Here is an 11,334-nt window from a genome sequence, read left to right as displayed (position 1 = left end):
CATTAAGCTTCCATTTCTTTATCTGCAAAATATATATTATACCTATTTGTAAGGTTTGGAAATGACATAAGATTTTTATAAGGCTTTTGCTTAGTCTTGTAATAAAACCAAAGTAAAGCACTCAAGAAAAAAAAAAAGACCACACATCAGGCACTGTTGAATAAAATCTAAAGAATAATGACCATTTATTGAATACCATGTGTTTCAGAAAAATGCTAAATGCATTTATGCATTGTATTCATTGAATCCTTCATAACACCATTATGAGGTAAGTGTTACTATTACTATTTTATAGGTGAGGAGACTGAGAGGTTAAATATTTTCCTGAAGCCAGAAGTGGTGAGTGGCAGAGCTGGGAATGGAACCACAGCGTGTGCTCTGATATATTGCTTCTTCTGTTCAGACAGGAATATATATTATTTAACATTTTTCATGAAATAAATCTAAATGAATATTTTTACCTAAGAGTTCTGAGGTTACAAGAAAGGTTTACTATGAATCTCAGAAGGAGAGAAGTCAGTCTTTTCATCTTTATGATGACTTTATTTTCTGACTAAAATTCAGGATACATAGGGAGGGGGAATCAGGAAGATATAGGTCAAAGGGTACATAGTTTCAAGAATGCAAAATGAATAAATTCTTGAGATCTACTGCACAGCACAGTGCATATGGTTAACAATTCTGTACTGTATACTTAAAACTGTATTAATAGGGCAGATTTTATATTAAATGCTCATAAGAAAAAGAGGAAGAGAGGGGCAAAAGAGAAACCATGATTCCTAGATTCCTTTTTGGCCATTATCCCACTGAAAGATCATGTATCTTCATTTTTCTTTCTTTCTTTTTATTTATGATTAACATACAAAAAAGCTGCACATATTCCCTCTTTTCCTCCCATCCTCCACTTGTGACATCTATTACCCATGGCCAACTTTGAGGGAAGAAATATAGCTCTGAAATTATTAGCCTGAGGGCAACATTCTTTTCTAGCTCTAGAATTCTTTAGTGCATGAGCTGTCACCCAGCCCCTAGTTTTCTGTCTTTGATTCACTAAAGCAGTGTAGAAACATTTATACTCTCTCTTCTGGAAGAATTCTGTGACCTTTTCCATCTCCAGCCCAGCCTGTAGGCTGAATATCTTTGTTAAAGATAGAAAAGCTTAGTTTTCAGGGAAACTGATAAACACACTGGTATTATGTTTCCTTTTTAGGACAAATTTCTGGATTAAAAAAATTACTTTTAATATTTAAAAAAAATGTGTTGGTTATGAAATTCTTGGGACAAATATTAAGTGATATTGAAATTTTCCGAAGAAACTACAGGGTAATCACACAACCACACAACTGGTGTTAGAAACGAAACTGCTGACAGAAAAGCCTCTTTTCCAACATAACCAGGAACAGGAATATAACCTCTGAATCTATTTGGCAGAATCCAAACACTCGGCTACTTCTGGTAACCACTGGAAAAGGCTGGAGGTGCCATGGAGAAACCACACTATCCATTCAGCCAACTTGAGGCAGTTCATCCATCACCAAGACAGAAAAATGAACCCTAAAACTTCCAGGATTTACAGACATTTACCCCGGAAAGTTGTTGATGCAGCGACCCCTCAGGTTAATACCGAACAAAGCACACCATTAGCACAAAGAAGACAAGCAAAATATGTAGGGTTCAGGCGCAGCTGGACTGAGCCACTTAATGGAGTAGCTCTTGGAGAAGGTTCGACTAGAAATGGCCTGGTAACAAATAACATTTTGTGATAATTAAACAAGGATTGCTATTCACAGTGATTATGGCACAACACCAAGAAATCAGCAAAAATTTACTCATATGTGTTTTAACCTCTTTCCTGACCTAGCTTATTGTTCCAACCTATACTTTTAATTTGGCCCAGCTTTCCTCATCCACTAAGTTTCAATTTTATTTAATTGTTATATAAATAACCTTAAATCCCATGGAGAAATCAGCAGATCACTAAGTAATTACTTATTAAGGCAGTGACACAATAAATTCTCTCTCTCTCTCTCTCTCTCTCTCTCTCTCTCTCTCTCTCTCTCAAACAAAGATCTGTTGTCAGTCTGGTGATCTCAAGCCTAAAGTATTTGGCTTTACCCTTTGTTCAGGACTCCTGGTAAACCGGGGTGAAGGAGTGATCTACAATTAAGAGATAACCGCCCCCACCCCTTCTGCCCAAGCTTTGCATGTATAAATTGAGCCTTTGGAATTTTACAACATGCTAACACTCTTAAAGACTATTAATATTATTGCCTTTTTGGTTGACAGATTTAGTTATTGTAACGTATTTGAGCTAAAAGATGAACTAGAGATTTTTGCAAACTCAAACAAAACCTACTATACTTTGGGAAAAAGCAAAGAAACAAACAAAAAACCCGAAAGACTCAGCATCCATAATTAATTTCAAAGCACAATTATCAGAATAGTATTCTTCCCCACACACACACACAATGGGAAAATTTAAAAATATCTATATATGTTAAAGGATTTTGCAACTGCAAAACACACAAAAGTCCCACCACATAAAACGTGAAGTTAATAGTCTGTTCAAAAATCTTGCTAAGTTAATTAACGAGACTTCTTTCACCAAGTACTCCGAGATATGTTTGTAGTTGAGGGGCAAAAAGGCTTCTTGCCCACCCATCCCCCAACCAGCAGGAAGAGCTGGAGGCCTGGTAAGGGCCCAGCAAAGGGAGGGGTTTATTCCCTCCCAGTTGGGCTGGGTACTGTGAGTGCTACCAGGACAGGATGCTGGTTGAGTACAAGCCTGGCCAGAATTCCCAAATGAGACACAGCCTGGGTGGGGCAGAAGCACAGTCCTGCAAATTCACAGCTGCTATCAGTTTCCCAAACTGTTTTTAGAATCTGCAGAGTTGGGAGTGGACTAGGTTACACTCACTTAGTATAGTTTGGTTTGTGAATCTGGGAAGGGAGCCAGAGAGCTTTCTTCCATAATTCTGGAGATGATGTGTGCTCTCCGGAGAGATACAAATTTACAGACTTGTAGAAGTGGGCCTTTGGAGATTATCTAGTGAACCCATCCATTCATTTTACAGACCATTCAATAGAGGCTCGAAATGTTAAGACACTTGCCCAAGGCCATCACATAGTTGGTCTCTGAGAGAGCTAGGACTCGAACCCAGTATTTTTCTTCCAACTCATTTGTATTTAATAAGCCAAGTAGATGATAGTACACCACAATTTTCAGATATAATTTGAAGCTATATAAAACATGGACTTTGATATCTATCTATCTACTTTTAATTGTAGTAAAATATATGTAACATAAAATTTACATTGTAATGATTCTAAGTGTACAGTTCAATGGCATTAAGTATATTCACTTTATATATATATATATATATATATATATATATATATATATATATATGTGTGTGTGTGTGTGTGTGTGTGTATGTATGTATGTATTATAATGCTCTGTATCTACACGGAAATGGAAAAGGTCAGCCAAAATATTTTTCCTTTATCAATCAATTACTGAATGGATACATACTATGTGACCAACACCATGTTAGGATCTGACAGCTTCTGGGCCTCCCTTGAACTTATAATTTGTTCAGGCAACAATGTTAGTAATAGGAGGCTCTAACTAACCATAAAAGGCAGTATATGATACAGTTTAAATGAATAGTACTGGCAATAAGTGTTAAGAATCCAAAGGACACAATTATTACGGTATGAGTATTCAAGAAAAGAGAAGGTAGACTCGAGCCACATTAAGAAAAGGGGAGGAGAAGTCACAAGAGGACACTCCAGAAGAAAGTACAGGGTTAAAAAAAAATCCATGAGGGTGGGCTTTTTTTAAAAAAAACAAAAAAGACTTTTTAAACAAAAAATGGATAGAAAAGTCTAAGAGTAGCAAAAGTATAGTATGCTACTAGATGCAAATGGCTGATTTTATACTGTAGGCAACTGAGAGCTGTTGAAGACTCTCGAGCAACACGATTACCATGTTAACAAGTTGATGTGAAGGCAATATGTAAAACTGGATTGAAGGAGGAAGAGTTGGATGAGTGAGGCCAATAAGGAGGCCATCACAAAAGTTCAAGTACAGAGAAAGGGTGATAGGGTGGGGAATGGGTAACACAAAGGAAGAATCAATAGAGCTTATTAACCAATTAGATATTGAGAGTGGGGAGAAGAAGCAGGAATCCTAGATTCAAACTAGAGTGACACAAATTGTGGTACCAATTGAGTAGATTGGGTAAGTTAACAGAGGGAGATAATAATAAAGGGAAGTTCAGTTGTAGATATGCTGACATGGAAATGATAGAAAGACATGTAAATAGAAAAGAGAAAGTACTTGGAGAAATGTACAGAGTTTCAAAACTGAAACGTATCATTATTCAAAACGTTTATAAATAGTAAAGCTTTGTTTGCTCTGATCCCAGCACTGTTAGGACAAAACTGCTTTACACAATATTTTCTCTTGATTTTCTAAATTTATTTCATAGCAATTATATCATATTGAAATGCTTGAACCCAGCAGCTTAATGTAAACCAATATTAAACTTGGATGTATTTTTCAATTTTCCGTAGGCTTATTCCCAACTGAATACAATGTTAAAAGGCTTTTATGTCTCCAATTCTCTCTGCATTTTTGTGAACCTGGCATTTGCCTTTGAGTTACAATCTTTATACTTCCGTATGAAGAGTATGTCATTTATTGTGACGAGCTTAATCATTCCCATTTCAATTGGTTGAGGCAATCAACACTTCCTTCCCAAAGATGCTGGTGAAAACTAAAATTATATCATAAATGATTTTAAATGTTGATAGTATGCTGGTAGGTGCCCACAAAGTCAAAAGTGCCTGAGACCCATGAAAGTCACAATGCGGCCTCCCTCCCATACTAAGATGTGGGTCTCTGGTTCTAATCATAAACCACTGTTTTTGTACTATTTTGAACAAGCTTGTAATATTATGTCTTGTGTTTTTTTTTTTCAGGTTTCGGTATCATCTATTGACTTTCTATAATGAAGAAGAGGATTAGATATCTTGTCCCCTCCACTCTTACCAGATTCCATCATACACACTTCTCAGCTGTCGGTGCTCCTGACTGAGGATTATTGTAATCTTGATAGACTCAGGGTTGAGGGTTAGCAATACTATGACTCTGTAGGCTATCTACTGTGGAGTCATGTGGTAAACTATGATTACTTTTCCTTTACTGCACAACTTGTTGTTTTCCCTCAGTTAAGAATTGTCTTGTTTTTTGCCTAGTTTTCTATGCACACACTTATCATTTCTATGTACACATGTCCACCTGGTGTTTAAATATATTCTTGATGCATCATTTGCATTGGGTATTAAATCAATTTTATCTTCTTAAGTCTCTTCTGGAGCATTTAGGCTTCCATGAGTCTGGGTGCTTGCGGCAGCATTTTGGGTGTGAGAAATCCTTTTGCATTTGTTCTGTGTTGGCTCTGTTTTATCCCACAATCATGCCTTCCTTTTTCTCGACTTAATTCATTGTTTTGGTTGTGCATATCCTTCAGTAACTCTAAGAATGGGATGTGTGTGTGTAGGAGGGCTAAAGTTTTTCACTGAAAAATCTTTACCCTTACACTTGAAAAGTTGGTTAGATACTTAATATTAGTTACAAATCATTTCTCTTCAGAAATTTGGATGCATTGATCCATTTTCTTCTAATATCCTGTGTTGCTGTTGAAAAGTTCAGAGCCATTTTGACTCCTGTTACTTTCCATGTGATTTGTTTTTTCCCCATCTTTTTGGAAACTTATAGAATTTCTTGTTGATCTCTGTGTTCTGACATATCTCTAGGATGTGTCTTGGTGTAGGTCTATTTTCATTGCTAGATACTCAGTGAATCCTTTCACACTGGAACTATATATCATGAAATTTTCAGAAATCTGAAATTATTTCATTGATGAAATAACGGTTTTCTCCAGTCTGTCCTTGAGGAACTTTTCCTAGACTAATCTTTTAATTTGTTTATGCTTTCCCTCCTATTTTTCATGTATTTTTCTTTTTGTTTGCTTTCCGTGAGATTTCTTCTAGTTTATCTTCTATACGTTTATTAAGCTTTTATTTCTACAACCATGTTTAAGTTTTTTCTCTCTAACTTTATTTTTTGGAGTCTCCTGTTTTTGTTTCATTAATTCAAAAACCTTCTGCTATCTTCTGTATATATTAATAATAGTTGAAAAAATTTTTTTCCTGCTTGCCTCATCATTATTTCCTTCAAGTTGCCTTTTTCTGTTTTACATTTTATTCCAACATTTACGTGAGGGGTTATCCTCAGATGTCTGATAATTCTGAATTGTCTGTTCATGATTAAGGGTGTTAGAATGAAAAGCTGAGTGGAAACTCTCAGTGCAGCGGTGAATTTCATTGTTTCATGATGCGGGTGATATGGCTCAGCTGTTTGTCTTGGAACCTCTATTGTGTATCTTTAAGTGTTTCTTCTTGGGCTGTTGAGATTTCCCCCATGAAATGCCCCCAGTCTCCCTTGTGGAAGACAAAGACGTGGCAGCCTGCATTCTGGAGTCAGTCAAGAGAGAAGACCAGGGATATCAGCATTAAGAATACATACTCAACCTCCTTACTTGGGGTATAGTTCCCCTATCCTCGATTTGATCCCTAGGTCCCGAGATTCTCTGGTTTCCCAGGCCCAGAGAGTGCATTTTTGACCTTCTGCTGGGGTGGGGAGAGGTGGGTGCCCAGCTGTGTAGGGGGAATGAAAGAATTGAGGAATCTAATTATTTCTTCCAACCATTTCTTTATGAGCATCTCCCTCTCACCCTCCTCTTTCAGGGTACCTGGTGTTTTCAATGCCTGTGCTTTGGGCCAACACTTCAGTGGAAATTGGACTTACTCTCAGCTGCCCCACTGCTGACTTAGGGTTAGGTTTTCTCAGGCCTGCAAAGTCAATTTATACTTGCCTGCTTCAAAACTGTTGTCATTGTCATAGCTTCGTGTGGTCTTATGCCTTAAAATAAGTCTTTCTGGTATAGTTTCAATGGAGTTTTGGAAGAAAGAAGATTTGATGGTGTTTTTAATCTCCAGTGTTTCCCTGGAAGTCACTGCAATTGGGTTTTTGTCTATACAGAGTTTGAAGTATTTAGCTTTTTATACACAGACAGTGACTCATGTGGCGGTTGACATTTTTGATAATATTTTATAAAAACTTGTGATCACAATGATCAGTCTTAACACAGCTATTGTGTTAACCCAATGTTTTACTAACTCGAGTAATGTTCTTACCCTATTTAAGAAAAAGTAAAATCTACAGACTCTGACACGAAGTTACATTATTTCTATAATATTACTTAAATGTGTACAAACATAATTATAGACTATTTATGCTTATAGATCTTACACATTTATTTAAGCAAAACAAAAAAACTAACAATGTAACAAAATCACATATTTCATTCAAATTAACAACATAAATTTAATGTGACAGATGTTATTTTCATGGAACTAAATTGCTACTCTAAATGTAAGTATGGTACTTATTGCTGGGTCAAGGATTGTTTTAAGTCCACCATCCACATACTACCATGTGTTGCATGAGAAACAAATGCACCCATGTCTTTGAATTTGAAATACAAGGGAACCTTTTTTCAGATAGCAAGATTTGTTATCATATAGGCATCATTTATCAAGAATGCATCTTCAGCCTGTTGAGCCGACGTTTGTCCATTTTATGTTAGTCTCTAACAAATAAAATAGCACTTCATGATGCCAAAGGAATCACAAAGGCAGAGAAGAATTTGGCCTTTATTTTAATTTGGAAGTACTGTCTGAGGAAAGCTCTGCCTGCACACATGAGTTGACTAATAACCTTAGGTTCTTAGACCACTGGGACGCCCACATGGCTGAGGTGACTGCCGTGACACAGCAGGGACAGAGTGTGTACCTGCGTAGAACTACAGAAATGAAAAACACCTTTCCTCTGCTTTCTTCGCAGATCTCCGAATAAAGATGCTTATTGGAGTGAGGGTACATTTGACATACCGTCTTTCCCCAAAAATAAGACCAGGTCTTATATTAATTTTTGCTCCAAATGATGCATTAGGGCTTATGTTCAGAGGATGTCATCCTGAAAAAAATCATGCTAGGGCTTATTTTTTGGTTAGGTCTTATTTTCGGGGAAACACGGGAGTAACATGATTTCATTCTAATGCAGGTCTGTGGTCATTGTAACTACCCTGAAAAGCAGTTAGTCCTATTTTTGTAAAACACAATAGTTTATCAAAATAATAACTACTTAAAATTACATGGATAATACCAATAAAATACCAAATATTTTACCCTTTCATTGTTATTGGATCTTTGGGTTCTTCCTCAGGTCCACATGGCAAGAAAAAGATGTGGGCAGAGGCAAGACAACAGATGCCCTTTATAATTCCTATTCATCCATTAAGGCTCAACTCAGGTGTCACTTCTTGACACCCCTTGTCTCCTTCCTATTGGGTTATGTGTTCCTTTCCTGGCTCATGTTACCTCTTGGCGGTACTGGTGTCCCCATATTAATTTATAATTGTCTATTTATGCTTTGGTCTCTGTCACTAGACAATGAGCTTTGGGAAGACAGCCACTGCAGCTTATTTTATATCATTATATATGATATATATTATATATTACTATATATCATTATTTGCTTTTATTATTATTGGTTATTATTTATATGTTACTTATTATAATACTTTATTGATATTTATTTTTTATTATCGTAACAGGAGTTTGAGGACTATTTTCAATAAAATAACAAATGAAAATGATCACAAAATGGCAGCAGATCCGCTTGTGTTAATAGAAAGGAGAAGGAACATAATAAAAGTAAAAACAGTACCAGGCACTGTGATAAAGGCCTTATATTAAGTAACTCCTTTGACTCTCACAACAACACTTCAGGGAGGTATTCTTTCTGTTTTACAGACAGGGAGCTAAAGGTTAAGCAAGTTCCACAAGATCATACAGCTAATAACTGTCAGTATAATAATTAGCACTTAGGTGACTTAAATCCAGCCTTGTTCTCTTTCAGCTACACTATCTCTGTCCTCCCCATTCCCTCCTCCTTCTCCCCCTAGTTAACAATGACCTGATATAACACAGGGATACTCTCTTTTCGCTTAGTGGTTTGAACATTTTCCCCCCCAACAGATTGTTTTATTTTACCTAAATGCACTCCCTAGCCTGTTTTGCGTCTTTCATTTGTTTCTTTACCCACAAAATTAGAGCCTTAAAGGAGAGACTCTGCAAACCATTTCCACTACCAACATTATAAAATTACAAAGTAAGTGAAACCAAGTAGAAGTAGCAAGTATGATAACCCTCAACACAAGGCACCTGTTTGATTCAAGAAGGCTTTCTGGCTCTGGATGGGCAGACACCGTGCACTCTCTTGCCTTGTCTTTTTCTTCTCTTTCGGAGCCTCCTTTGTCCTCCTCTTTTGTTTTATCAGTTGCTCTTTTCTCCCCAACAGCTTAGTCCTTTTATTTGGTCCTAGGCTTCTTTGGACCCTGATTTTAAGCCCCCATAGCCTCAATAGTCCTCACCTCCCTGCCCTCCGGCCATCAGATGTCTCTTCAAAGCATCTGGGCAGGACTGGGGCCAGGCCTTGTACCTCAGAGCAGGTTGAATTACCCAGGATGCTCCTGGGGTGTTAACGACCCTCCCTAACCTCAAAGGTGATCACAATTGAATGAAACACTTGGATTTAAAGAGATAAGGCTAATGGTGGGTATTTTGAAATTATGATTGATCCAGTATGGATTTTTATTTTCTGTTAAAAGGGCCAGTTCTAGACCCCTCTCCAATCATTCAAAGTGGCCAATTTGAGGTCCCTGGGAAACAGAGGCTCAAAGTGCGATTCTCCAACCGTTCTGACCCAACCCCATGAGTTGCTTTTTAAAACTGCAGCTTTCTGGGCCCCACCAGGCCTAGTAAATCAGAAATGCTGGCAGCTGGCAGGCAATCTGAATTTAAAATATACACCTCGGTGATTCTTAAGCTCACTACATTGTGAGAAATTCTACCTTGTGCTAATTATTTTCTAAAAGTTCCATGCATCAGTATCATTATTATTTCCTTAATTGTGTCACAAAGGATTTTATTCATATCTGTCTTCTACTTGCAGAATTGGTACTAGATGTTTGACTGAAGAACTCCGCAACAATTTCAGCAAGTGTTCTAGTATTTATTATACATACACCACTGATCTAGATTTATACTTTCTCTACCGGAAAGAGGTAAGAAAGAGAAAATTTCCTAACCTTTGTCCTTCCCTTAAATGCTTCCATGTAGGGCTTTATTCATAGTCGACACCAAGGGTACAACTGAATGAGTGTCTTGCTTTTCATACATTATGTATTTCCCCATGTTGCAGCTGTTTATAGAGACACCGAGTACATATACCCCTGCACAAAGTTTAGTAGAGAAAGCATATTTTTGGCTCTTATATTAGGATGCAGTTCCCTGAGTATGAACAATATCTATGTGGAATCATGTCTCTCTATATTATATATACATACATACGCATATGTCTTTATATATGAATCTACATATGCGTTACTCATATCATGATGTTTCCTCTTAGGTCATGGGTTCCATACCAATAACAGCAGTTCAATTTTCTTAAATTTTCACTGTTCTGTGTTGACTGCTGGGCAATTCAAAGTTTGGGTTAATGGTAGGTCCAGGGCTTATCACTTTCTCCTAATGCTCTAATCGATCTTTGGAGCAGGCAGACAAAACCCCACCGAGCACTGTCATTACAGGCCCATGAACCTGCTGTGTGAACTGCAGTGGAATGCTGGTTGCATGTGCACTAACAGCTATCCTCCTCCTGGTGGTCTGTACTTTCTCCCCAATGCAATTCTCAGGCTTGGAAGAAAGGTCATGAGGTCTACTCTATGGAAACGTAGCCCACTGTGGTCAAAGTCGTCCACTAAATGTGGTTTCCCCACTTATATAGGAAACAGGGGGTAAGACTAGCTTGGGACCTCTTGGTCATCCATCCCGTCCATCGACAGAAGTTCTTTGTTCTCTCTCGCCCACGGCCTACAGAGATTATCAGTCTGCATATGAGGGGAGAAGGGCTAGAAACAGAGCACAGTCCCCTAGGTAACGCACCATAAGCCACTGAAGCTGGGGCGTGGAGTGGACTCACTCCCACACAGATAGTGGCTGTTGTCCCTAATGACCCTTTCCTTACAGCCTTTGGAGAAGCTTGACTAAACACGCCCTTAGAGCTTAAAAACTCAGAAATTCTAGGTCCCCAAATGACTGTGGTTTTCAAAAACTTTCAGTTAAATACATTAATAT

This window comes from Rhinolophus hipposideros, assembly GCF_964194185.1.
Source record: "Rhinolophus hipposideros genome assembly, chromosome: 3".
In the NCBI taxonomy this organism is placed as follows: domain Eukaryota; kingdom Metazoa; phylum Chordata; class Mammalia; order Chiroptera; family Rhinolophidae; genus Rhinolophus; species Rhinolophus hipposideros.
The sequence above is the reverse complement of the archived record's forward strand: the minus strand, read 5'-3'. Positions refer to the sequence as shown.